Source organism: Danio rerio, chromosome 12, assembly GCF_052040795.2.
Source record: "Danio rerio strain M-AB ecotype USA chromosome 12, GRCz13ab, whole genome shotgun sequence".
Lineage (NCBI taxonomy): Eukaryota > Metazoa > Chordata > Actinopteri > Cypriniformes > Danionidae > Danio > Danio rerio.
Genome location: NC_141032.1, coordinates 6,796,509 through 6,810,384, shown reverse-complemented (window position 1 = coordinate 6,810,384; position 13,876 = coordinate 6,796,509). Strand labels below are relative to the sequence as shown.

Below are 13,876 nucleotides of genomic sequence, written 5' to 3'. Positions count from 1 at the left end.
GGGCAGCACGGTGGCCCAGTGACTAGCACTGTCGCCTCACAGCAAGAACATCACCGGTTCTAGTCCTTTAACAGGCCGGTGGTCGTTTCAGTGTGTAGTTTGCATGTTCTTCCCGTGCTTGCGTGGGTTTTCCCCGGGTCCTCTGGTTTCCTCCCACATTCCAAAAACATGCACAACAAGTAAATTGATAAATCTAAATTTGCAATACAGGTAATCTCATAATGCAGCATATCTTTTAATAGCATTCAATTTTTAGTCATCAGCTCTTATTAAGGGGGAGTTGTCGAGATCTACCTGAGCTCAAGGCTCCCCTCTCTTCCTCCAAACGGGAGGGAGCCCAGGGCTCAAGAACCTTCGAGCTCAGGGCTCTCTCCCAGGACAGCATGCCAAACTTGCTTAAAAATCAATCATCAGCTAAGTGTGAACTCTTGAAAATTGTCCTAAGACAATAGTTGGAGTTTTTGAATAGTTTTAGGACGACTTTGATGAAAGGTTTGATCCACTTTAAATGTTGACTACAGGACATTTTTGACAGATGAAACCATTTTTGCAAATGCATGAACAAAATCAAACCCAAACGCTGGATTTCTCTGAAAGAACTACTGTAATAACGCATTTGCTTATTTTTTTCCAGATCCCAGACAGCTCAAATTCACCACTATGGCATATGAAATTACTCACTTTTAAAGTAAAGCCCTGAAATAATCAGAGATAATTTCCCATAAACGGGTTTGTGAATGCAATCAACACCTCACCAGGTCAATGAATGACTTTCTTCATATGGAGCCTTGACGTGACTCATTTTCATTGACAGAACCGCAGTTCATTCCACAATGCCTGTCAGATGGCCTTGCTGGTGCTGCTGCATTCCAAGTCCCCTTGCACAAATCTATTTTTTAATCACGGTGTGGATAAATTTGATTATTCAATTATTGCCCGAGCAGGCCTGCTTGTGGAAATATTGAATCACTTTTCTGCTTTGATTAGAAATGGCAGTGTGGCAGATATGATGGCAAGAAATGGACCATCTGCGAGGAGGACATGGAGCGGACAGATGACTGCTCAGATACACTGCGTTACTACCACTCGCACACTCCTGCTGGGTACTAATGTCCCATGGGCGGATGATAAGGGCTCGAGATCGGTGGATCTGCCTGGACTAATGACATTAACAATCAGCACAGTTTTCTGAGTCCTCGTTCATGTGGGCACCAGTGCTGCAAACAATGGCGTTTCTGTATATCAAACTGTCCTCCCACTAAACAAAACTCATCGATTTTTGAGATGCAAGTCAAGATAAGTCCTGCTAATTTGGCATGTTATACATATTTGACATTTTTATATATTAAATTATTCATTTATTATGCAAATTCAAAGATTTCTAGTTACAATGATGGGCTGTTTAAGTTCGAATTTATGTAAAATATGGACAAATATAGCAAAAATGTCATTTAGAGTTGGAAAAATGCATTTCTAGGAACCATTTTATTGAACTGATTCAAAAGTCATTGGATCATAACAAAAACATTTTCTCAAAATCCACATGTGACCTTTTTATTCATTACTATGTTTTATTAAAAAATACTTTATTTTTTTTTAAATAATTAAATAAACATGGGAATGGGGCAGCATGGTGGCGCAGTGAGTAACACAATCGCCTCACAGCAAGAAGGTCGCTGTTTTGAGCCTCGGCTGGGTCAGTTGATGTTTCTGTGTGGAGTTTGCATGTTCTCCCTGTGTTGGCGTGGGTTTCCTCCGGGTGGTGAATTGGGTAAGCTAAATTGTCTGTTGTGTATGTGTGTAAATGAGTGTGTATGGATGTTTTCCAGTGATGGGTTGCAGCTGGAAGGACATCCGCTACATATGCTGGATTGGCGGTTCATTCCGCTGTGGCGACCATAATTAACTAAAGGGACTAAGCCGAAAAGAAAAATTAATGAACATAATGAACATAATGTCATATTTCACTAGTAATTTCCCCCTAAAAAAAGTGTCTAGATCTTAGGTTGAAAGGGGTCTGGACGCAGTCCTTGTGCAGTTGCAACCTAAAGCTGCATCCTAGGTGCTCCAATTCAAGCATCCAATTTGAATGCGCTCACCTAACCCCACCCTTAATCCTCCCCCTTACAAGTTTCATTGAGTGCCTTGTGTCTGACATTGCATCTCTGAGAAATGCAATCTCAGCTTGCATCATGAGACAGCTTGCATCCAGATACTATTGCTTAGGTTTGTCCATTTTATGCACTGTAAAACAGTAATAATCACAAAATGAAATTAGTTAGTTTAACTTATTATTTAAAAAAAAAAAAGTTATTTTGACTTAAGGAAAAAGAGTTATGGTAACTCAAAAACTGATTATAAAAGGCAGAACCTTTAAAAAGAACCTAAATGCATTTGTTATATTTTTTTGTGTTAATTTTACTCTAGAAGTGATACCGAACAAGTGGCTACCAATTTGATAATTGAACTTAACACGTTTAATTTATAAGTTGCGAATACTCAAAATGTTTGACGATATCAACACTAATATATGTGTATATGACTATACATATATAAGTTTACTCAAACTATTTTGTTTTAAAACTTACATGATTTGTCGCAATCAGTTTCCTTTAACAGTTTGAGTTAACTTACCAGGTTTTACAGTGTACCAATTTTTTTAATTACATTTTTTTTAAAGACTGCTGCATTTAGCTTAAACTTAAAACTTTTTTTTTATTGTTTTGTTTGTTTGTTTTTCTTTTTTGTTGTTGTACACCTCCTTTATTTTCCTCTGAATGTGGTTTAGAGAGTAAGGAATGTGTTTAACTACCACCCAATATTTTTTTCTTCAATATTGTGAAATGTATGTATTTCGGTTTTTCTAGTAATAACTCTCTGATTGAGAATTAAATCAGATTAAAAGAGTTAAACTAAAATAACTTCATTTCCTTTCTGAAAATGAACAAATGTTTCAGGGGAATGGAATGACATGAGAGTGAGTAATTAATAAGACTTCTTTTTTTTCATTTGAGTGAATTAACTAATTAATGCCTTGCTTCATAAACTTCTCTTTTACACCCATACTAACAAAAAAAAAGAAGACCAAACACACCTCATGTGTATCTGTTAGTTGTTACAGTTCAACCCAGCTGATGATAAGGCTTTAGAACAATCACTGCTAATAGCAACTGCCAACAAATCAAACTCATAGTGGCAGCGGCGGATATGCATGATCATTTATATGCATATAAATTCCAAGGGGAACATGAGATTGAAACTAATGGAACACTTATAGGATTATAAACTCATTTCATGTGCTGTTTTTCTTATCCCCCGATTGTTGCAATTGTCTGGAGAAATACAGCCTCCATTGTTTCTTCTGTCTGACGCTGAATAGGGGATTAATGGCAAATCATTCCACTTATCATACTCGATGAAGATATTGCATTGAGACAATCTATTATTCCCACACAGACATGGGTGGCCATCAGCTGACAGTAATGAATGGCATTAATAACATGATGGGACAGGGAGAACATAGGCCAGATAAAACCCAAAATCACTTCAAAATCACTCAGATAAGCAGATGCAAAGAAAAGTACAAAAATAGGGGTAATATACAGGTTTTAGCTGTATTTTGAATTATGCTTGATATTATGTTGTGTTTTAAGGTTAAGTTGCTAAATAAACCTAACAGAAAATGTCCTGGTATAAAATATTGTTTGCTTTCTTATTATTATCATTATTTTGTTTTGCGTACGCTAAATTAAATAAATAAATAATAAATTTTTCTTCAAGGGGTGACGCGGTGGCGCAGTAGGTAGTCCTGTCGCCTCACAGCAAGAAGGTCACTGGTTCGAGCCTCGGCTGGGCCAGTTGGCATTTCTGTGTGGAGTTTGCATGTTCTGCCTGTGTTTGCATGGGTTTCCTAAGGATGCTCTGGTTTCCAAACACATGCGGTAAAGGTGAATTGGGTAAGCAAAAATTGTCCGTAGTGTATGTGTGTGAATGAGAGTGTATGGGTGTCTCTCAGGGATGAGTTGGTGGTTCATTCCACTGTGGCGACCCCAGATTAATAAAGGGACTAAGCCGAAAAGAAAATGAATGAATTAATTAATTTTTCCTCAATATTTTTATTCCTTCGTGTTTTACAGTACTTATTATTTCTATATTCCTATCAATATTTCTTTATTAAAATATGCTAAAGGAAAATGTAATTTTGCTTTATCAGATATTAATTTGAGTGATAGCTGAAACTATTATTCTCAGTGTGTCGCAGCCTTTCAATTATGCCATCATTTAGATTGATATTTTATACAAATGTGATGATTTTTAGGAAAATTATTAATAAAATATTCTCATTTTAATATACATTATACTAGTCATATTTTATATAAAGAAATACACTTAAATTTTATGAAAACTGTAGAAAATGTTGCTTTAGATTGCATATTTACAATGTATTTTAACTAAAACATTTTAAAATATAAAATATTTATATTTTTACATTCATAAAAATGTTTTAGTTATGATGCAATGACTTTTAAATCAATTCAATCAATAAATTGGTTCACAGAAATGCATTTTTCCAACTATAATGACATTTATAAAGGTGCTGTATGTACATTTTTGACTCTTCTAAAGCATAGAAATGCCATAATATGTTTGCAGACACTTAAGAAATGCTATATGAACATTCTTGTTTATCTGAAAAACAATGCTAAAAACAGATATCCTGCCTTGAAAAAGTGAGTTACAGTACGTGCCGGAATGGCTGTCTTTGTTTTGGTCTTTTAACCCGCCCAATGCCAGTTTAATCAATTATAATTCAGATCCCCGGGTTGCCTTGTAGGTAAACCACGTATTTTATTCATTCAGTCAGGAAGGCTCTCAAAGCATGTGTCCGTGACTGAAATGCAACCTTCAGTAGACAGTACAGCCTTCGAAATGAGATGCAGATTCAGAGTTCCACATGAGGCTATTGATTAGCATCTAATAATATAAATATTATAAATGTAAACATTAGGTGTGCAGGTTACACTGTAACCCTGTGCTCTAACAACACGCTATGTGACTAGTAGTAAGCAATTTGGCTTTGTGCACCAGACAAAACATGACAGAAATTGAAATACAACCATTCAGAAGCACAGAATAGTGCACTCACTCATGAAACGGTAAGGTTTATAATCTAACTAATACATATTAAACCTCTTTCACATTACTAAATGTAGATGCTGAATCACTGATATGTGTTGGTTTGCATTATTGCTCAATTCTAAAGTTCAATTTCAAACGGTTTATTTTATTGTCAAGATCTGAGGTGAACTATCTGCTGCTGCTTTCAGTAGTATGGCGATAAATATCATGTAACATAGTATTTAAACTCACATTATTAGCATTTAACACTGAATAAAGCACATGAGGTGTACCTGAGGTGATCATTGTCAGTTTATCCTGTTGTTCAGCTGCAAGAAATAAAAACTAAACTTTCTAAAATATAAATTCCAGGTGATGGTTATGACAAAAACTCATTTTAATATGAAAATACTCCTTGTATCGCATGAATAGAACATTATTTATATCAGCCTTAAGTCAGGCTTTAGGCGTGATAGTCCGGCATGCTCCTGTTGGTCCTCAATCTGGCAACCTGCGCTTGAGTGTGTTTTGATCCTGGAATGCAATACCTAGTTCAACCACTGGTTATCAAACCTGCATACTCCACCTTTAAGGGATAGTTCACCAAAAAAAATATGAAAATGTACTTACTGTTTATACTCCCTCAAGTGGTTTAAAATCTTAATGAGTTTTGTTATTTTGTTGAACATTAAAGAAGATATTATATTACACTGCCTTCCATAGAATTAAAAACAAATACTATGGAATTTAGTGGTTACAGCATTCATCAAAATATCTTCTTTTCTGTTCAACATAAGAAAGGAAGGTTTAGAAATGATAACAGAAATCTTCAGTTTTGGGATGAACTATCCCCTTAAATGAGAGATGCAAGAAAATGTTGCAAGCTGAAAGTCAGAGAGATCTCAAAAACTGATCAAATAATAACATATAGTAATGATCCTTAAGATTTATAATGGCTATAAAAGCAATGAAAGTTATTTAATTGTATCATCGCCCTTTTACTGTCATAATCACTCCATACTAAAGGATGGCTGAAACCTTTATTTGTATTCAGAATTACCTGAGATTAAATTTAATTCTACGTTGACGTTATTTTAACTCAAAACTGATTTTCCCTGCTCTCAAACCACATCAGTTTGTATCATGACCTGCTTTGAATAGCAAATCAGTAATTCAGAAATTACTTACAACTACTGCACTTGACAGATCACGATCAGAGCCCAGGCCACATTCACAGAAACGCTGATACTGTAACTAATGATGTAAGAGTGTTCTCATGCAAGAGGGCTAGTTCTTCTTGTTTGACTAATTTTAGCTCCTCGGTTCCCAAAGGCTCATTTACCCGAAACTGTCCATGTGGACTCAAGCCTACACACTGTTCCAGAGGAAATGAGGGGAAAAAAGTAGCCCTTGATCATTCTAAACCCTCTCAGCCATTAGTATAAGATTTTTACTATTAACAAAGATTTAAAAAATCCTTCTCCAGCTAATTGATTACAATAAAACTTTTTCCAAAATGCTATGTATGTTTAAATATCCAAATGATCCATTATTTATTTAAACCTACAAATATGCATAGAACAAAAGATAAATCAAAAAGAAACAGCAAAAATTAGTCCAAGGCACTCATTTTCACATTTTGATTTAAAGGTGTCGTTTACTTGAAATGTTCAACGGATGAACCGGATATAATATAAGAGCAAAACAAAAATATAATGTAACAAAACATTTTACAAATTAAGTTATATATATTCCAATTAAATGACACAGGAGAAAAGTATTGAACACATGAAGAAAGGACATTGTAGAAAGGCAGTGAAAGCCCAGACAGCAGCTGAAATCTCTCAGTAGTTCTTTAGCAACCCTCTACCCTTCCTCAGTATAAATGAATATCAGCTGCTTCAGTCCAACATCTACATTATCAGAATCTTGAAGATGAAACCAGAGTGGACATTTTAGCAAGACAATTATCCAAAACACAGCCAAGGAAACTCTTAAATGCTTTCAGATAAAGAAAATCAAGCTGTAGAATGGCCCAGCCAATCCCCTGACCTAAACTCAATATAAAATACAATATAAAGATCAGATTTGATAGACGAGACTCACAGAATAATCACTTTTTTCACACTGTTAAAGTCGTTTGCCGTCACCAAAAAAGCCTTTTATTTAAAGTATTACTGTAAATACGTTTCAGTAGTTAAATAATTTCTCCTTGTGTCACTCCACTGTTATTACACATAACATTTTTCAGGATTCTTTTGTTTTATGAGTTGACCAAAATCTGGTTTAATTCCATGTCGACAGCTTCTTTAGAAGTATTATTCCCAGGACAAAAACATGACATGTTCAAGACTTACTTCCCCCACTGTATTTTTTTTTTCTAAACCTAATGTATGCAAAACTTGCATGAAGCAGCATCATTGTTGCAAAAATGTTGCAACCCTCATGTATTTTTCATAAGCCTGGTTTGGAAAAACAGTTTTGAACAGCCACAATCACAATCTCAAGACTAACCTATGCATGAAACAATGTTTTTGCCTGAAGTGTCTTGCCTTAATGCCAGCTAAAGATGCCACACTATACATCATGTTTCAAGCGATTCAATTTAAACAAACTCTGTTCTTTTAGTGTGGTTTATTTGTCCACTTACAATCAAACTGTCATGGTTCAACTTAAATATAAAGAAATCACATACTGTACCAAAAACATCTTAAAAATATCAAAAACACATCAACTTCATAAGACGCAACCTTATAAAAACCACAATGCTCAAAAGGATACCTGATGAATCCAGAAACCTAATAAATGACAGTGAAATACGGAGGTCTATTTATTTTTGCAATTGAAAATGATTAATCATATCACTGGTGAAGTTTCTGGGTGGCACGGTGGTCAGTGGTTAGCACTGTTGCCTCAAAGGAGAAGATTGTTGGTTCAAGTCCCGGCTGCACCAGTTGGCATTTCTGTGTGGAGTTTGCATGTTCTCACTATGTTTGTGTGGGTTTCCAAAGACATGCGCTATAGGTGATTTGGATTAACTAAATTAGCCGTAGTGTATGTGTGTGTGTGTGTGTGTGTGTGTGTGAATGAGAGTATGGATGTTTTCCAGTACTGGGCTGTGGCTGAGCGTATTTTTCCATCTTTAAAATAGCAAACGTGGATTCGGACACGCCCTTAATGCTTTTGCACCATGCGCTTTAAGGCTCCTACACACAGGAAGCTTTTCGTTTGTGTTTATCGTCAGCGTTTCACTAGACGTTTTTCAGTGTTCAAACCCAAGCGCTTTTCACTGGCGTCAAGCTGAAGAGTATGCAAAAATCACTCTTTTGACGTTAGATGGCGCTGCACAATTTTAAGCTTCTGACACCCGCTTATAACACAGAAGAAGAGGAGGAGAGGAAGTTCACACATTTGTTGTTAAAGTTACTGGTGACTCGAACAAGCATGGATGGTTCAAGCAGCAGCTCCAGCTCTAGCGATGAAGAAATAATTAATTGTTCACAAGAGCAAAAAGCAGCTCCATGTTCATCGCCTCTGGGCATCTTTTTCAATGTGCATTGACAGTTTTGCGCTTGAGCGCAGCCAAGTGCTGTTTACTGTAACTTCAGCAGCTCCGTGCACGTGAACAAAAGTGCCGATCTGATGGGTGGAGGTAACGAGCATGAGGCATTTTTTTTTTTTAAATGACGCTTTTGCGCCTGGCGTTTTGCGCGCTGGTGTACACAATCACATTGACGCCCTTTATTTAGTCACGAGGCGTTAAACGTTGACGTAAAACGCGAGCAAAAAAACGTCTCGGTGTGCATGGGCCTTTAGACTTTGCACCTAGATCATTATAATAGAGCCCTTTAGTTGTATAACTTGTAGAAAATTTATTGAAACCAGATTAACTTATCAAAATAATAATTAATTTATTTAAAATATTTTATTTTTAGCTGGATCAAACAATAAACCCTAAAGGCCCATCACAAGCACACACAAACAATCTCTTGGAACTCAAAGCTATAGGCGGAGGTCAAATTTCATCATCAGTACCGTACTGAAAGGGGTTTCCATAGCAAAAAGTGCAGAAAATGCCACCTCGCATCAGGAGCCTCAATTTAATCAGAGTCTTTGATATTTGAGGCATCATTATGGTGTCCTGGCAGGCGGCGCAGTGGAATGCCGGAGTGATTTTTGAGCCAGATGGAGCATGGCTTTGTTGAGCCACGCTGAATAACTTCAGATAGGCTGGCAGATAGTGTAGATTGGCACACTTGCAGTATGTGTTGCCATCTCCTACCTAACAGTCCTTCCCTCTCAGCATGCTTTTACAGCTCTTAACCCACTCTCCGCTCTTTTGTTTAACAAAGACTCATGTCTGCCCAGACGTGGAGAACAACACTGAGCGCTTTCCTTAAAAGGAGAAAATATGCTCTTTTTGGTGGGAAGCAAGATGGACACATTCCGCTAAACTTGACAGAGGCCTCGGAGTGGAGGGGACAATGCAAAGGCGTGCATGGCTGGAACAAACTTTAACAACAAATGTCAGGTGTTCCAGAAGCTGTTTTTAAAGGTTAGTGTTGTGCATGAGTGAAGTAAAGGACAAAAGTCTAAACATAACCTTTTATATAATCTTTTTTTTCTTTAAAGTGTTCCATGGGCAGAATTATTCAACCCAGGCTCATTTTGATTACGTACCCCAATATAAATTTCTGGAGAGAGCAAAATACGTCCCAGGAGCTACGTTTTTTTGCAGTTTGTGTTTTCGTGAATCCATTGTAGACCACTGTGTATGCTTTTACAGATCTCAGATTTCTCTTGCGAGTGCCATTTGTGCTTATACTGTTCTCAGGTAAATCCAACAGAGGCCACTTTCTACTGACTAACTGACTGACTGACTTACTAATCGACCAATCTCCCCACCCTCCCCCTTCCATAAACCCAACCAATAGTATTTTAAAAAGCATCGATTGACCCGCCCACCCCCTTCCTTCAACCCAACCACAGTTTTTAAAAGCAATCCAGAAAAAGAAAAGAGAATTACCACATTTTCAACTCCACACAGAAATGTCAACTGACCCAGTCAGGACTCAATCCAACGATCTTCTTACTGTGAGGTGACAGTGCTAACCACTGAGCCACCTTGCTGCCCTATAAACACACATACACACACATAAATAAATAAATAATATATACATATTATTCAATTTGTTTATTGTTTTTTATACATGATTCACGCCCCTTAGAAAATCCCCCAATCAATCTTAATTACTTCTTTCCAAATAAAGCTATTCATGTCATTTGGTGAATTCTATTGCGAGTCATTCATTCATTTTATTGTCGGCTTAGTCCCTTTATTAATTCGGGGTCACCACAGCGGAATGAACCGCCAACTTATCCAGCACGTTTTAACGCAGTAGATGCTCTTCCAGCCGCAACCCATCTCTGGAAAACATCCACACACACACACACACACACACACACACACACACACACACACACACACACACACACACACACACACACACACACACACACACACACACACACACACACACACACACGTCTTTGGTTGGTGGGGGAAACCGGAGCACCCGGAGGAAACCCACGCGAATGCAGGGAGAACATGCAAACTCCACACAGAAACGCCAACTGAGCAGAGGTTCGAACCAGCGACCTTCTTGCTGTGAGGTGACAGCACAACCTACTGCACCACAGCTTCGCCCTATTGTGAGTCAATGAAATCGTTAAATTTATAACGGGGATTTCGTGGGTCTCTTCTTTGTGGTTATTTGGAGTTTCTGCATAAGAGCGCCCCCTGGCTTTCGGATGAGATTTACTACTGATCACACAACCATGCTTCCATGAAAAGACATGCTTAACAAATGCCATTTTACGTTTGTAATTTAATAATTTAATTAATTTTGAATAATCACAAAGACTTAACAGTGGTTTTTTTTTTGTTTTTGTTTACTACAAATAAAAAAAAAAGAAAAAACATTCCTGTAGTTAAATCTAGGCAACCAGAAAATTCATTAGGGTTTCGCTGCACTTACCAGAGTTTACCCATGCAATTTGTAGTAAGACTGTCATTATACAAATGGTAATCAATGCAGTAATATACAAGTTTACTACACGTCTACTATAATAAAACCTTTTGCATCGCACTTTATATCTAAATACTAATATGTATATTATTTTCTTTATTTTAATACCAGTTCTGTTAAATCACTGCATTATAAATAACAAAAAACCATAAAATATTTTAAAATAATTATTAATTTAGAAATTTCAAACATGTTTATTATAAAAATGTGCATTCTTGCCATTGCATACTGTGAACTATCTGTTTTTTATTATATCTGAACAGAACAATAAGCACCATATCATTAAGCCTGAGGAGCATAAATAAACATTAAAAGTAACACATGCATAGCTACTAACTTTAATCTCATATTGTCTTTAAATCGAACAAAAGATCTGTATGTTGAACCAGTGACTGCAAAAAAATCTGTATGGGCATGAATGAATCATCAAATGGTGTCATGCACAGTTATTGTTTTAGTGAAATCAGTCTATTACATGTACCATCCGTGTTCGTGAATGCCAGAACAAATTCATCCTCTCAAAGATGGTAGGCATCTGGCTCTCCACCAAAATCCACACAGCATAAAGTAAATATTCACCAGACATAAACACAAGGAGTATTGAAATGCTCACAAACTGTGAAAAAAAAAAAAAAACTTTCAGAATAGGGAGTTACACAAGAAAATAATGGCATTTCTGCTGGATAAGGAAGGCTTTTGGATAATGCTGCTCTAGAGACCCAGCTGAGCAGAAGATGAAAACATTCTCAATGGAGCTAAAAATCTACTCCACTTTCCAGTTGTGTGAATTTCATTATGGTTCATTATGCAGTTTCACTGAACTGTCCATGCAGTTTAAAAAGCCCTAAAGGGATAGTCCACCCAAAATAATGAAAAATCACTGTTGATGTACTCACCCTCAGGCTATCTAAGATGTAGGTAACCTTTTTATCTCCCTTTTGTTGAACATTGAAGGCACTTTGAGAGCCTGACAAATATATACCAGCCATGCACAGTTGATAACTGTGGCTTTAAAAAGAAGTGAACAACAATCTGCATCATTTACATTAAAGTAAATGTAAATTTTTTTAAGTGTACTTTTACATTATTTCCTTAAATAGCCTTTGCAGACTGTCCTGAGTGCTTTTGGACAATATGAGCTTCTTGTCACATAATGACATGCATCAAATGTGGAAAATCTGTCAAATATCAATCTATGTTTGAGATAGCATGATACAGTTGAAGTCAGAATTATTAGCCCCCCTTTAAATTTTTTTTTTAAATAAATATTTCCCAAATGATGTTTAACAGAGCAAGAGTTTTCAGTATGTCTGATAATATTTTTTTTCTTCTGGAGAAAGTCTAATTTGTTTTATTTCGACTAGAATAAAAGCAGTTTTTAATTTTTTAAACTCCATTTTAAGGACAAAATTATTAGCCCCTTTAGGCAATTATTTTATATTATATATTATATTATTAATTATTAGATTATTATATATTAATAATTTTTTTTCTTGATAGTCTACAGAAGAAACCATCATTATACAATAACTTTCCTAATAACCCTAACCTACCCAGTTAACCTAATTAACCTAGTAAAGCCTTTAAATGTCACTTTAAGCTGTATAGAAGTGTCTTGAAAAATATCTAGTCAAAATTTATTTACTGTCATCATGGCAACGATAAAATAAATCAGTTATTGGAGATGAGTTATTAAAACTATTATGTTTAGAAATGTGTTGAAAAAATCAGCTCTCTGTTAAACAAAAAACAGGGGGGCTAATAATTCTTCAACTGTAGGTAACTGTACTTTTTATATATGTTGCAGCATCAATATATATATAAGAATCACTTTGTAAACAAACATTATATTTTGTATCAGCTTACTGTATAAAGCATTAATCAAAGCATTGGATTAATACAGTGAGTAACAATGTAAATATATTCAAATATAATAATGTAATATATTTCTTATATTTGTAACTTTAATAAGGTATTGGACAACTCGGTGGAGCAGTAGGTAGCGCTGTCGCCTCACAGCAAGAAAGCTGCTGGTTCGAGCCTCGGCTGGGTCAGTTGGCATTTCTGTGGAGTTTGCATGTTCTCCCCGCATTCGCGTGGGTTTCACCCGGGTGCTCCGGTTTCCCCCACAAGTCCAAAGACATGCGGTACAGGTAAATTGAGTAAGCTAAAATTGTCCGTAGTGTATGTGTGTGAAGGAGGGTGTGAATGAGTGTTTCCCAGTGATGGGTTGCAGCTGGAAGGACATCCGCTGTGTAAAACATATGCTGGATAGGTTGGTGGTTTATTCCACTGTGGCGACCCCAGATTAATAAAGGGTCTAAACCAAAATGAATGAATGAATGAATAAGGGATTGAGACCTACAACCCAATATTTCAGTGAATTTAAGACTTTAAGATCTAAAATTTAGTTTTTGAAATTTAAGACTTTAAGACCCAGCGGATACCGTGAAATTAGTATCTATTGGGTCGATATTGTACCATAAAGGTACACATTACTACCTAAAAATTAACAAAAGTGCCCCAGCAACAGATTTAGTATTTTTAGTGATTAAAGCCATTTCAAATGCTTAAATTTGCATGTGTATTTCTGTGATCGATTTATATGGACAAAAAATGACTCCAAACCAATACTGATTGATTTTTCTAATAAATAAATTCCTATAATA

The 13,876-nt window shown here is 36.2% G+C and overlaps 1 protein-coding gene and 1 long non-coding RNA gene across 4 annotated transcripts in view; one reads left to right on the top strand and one right to left on the bottom strand.

The window, feature by feature from the left end:
- LOC147834386 (uncharacterized) overlaps positions 1 to 13,876 on the top strand; it is a 310,219-nt gene that overhangs the window by 267,131 nt on the left and 29,212 nt on the right. The gene's annotated exons all lie outside the window — the stretch shown is intronic.
- prkg1b (protein kinase cGMP-dependent 1b) overlaps positions 1 to 13,876 on the bottom strand; it is a 263,744-nt gene that overhangs the window by 229,491 nt on the left and 20,377 nt on the right.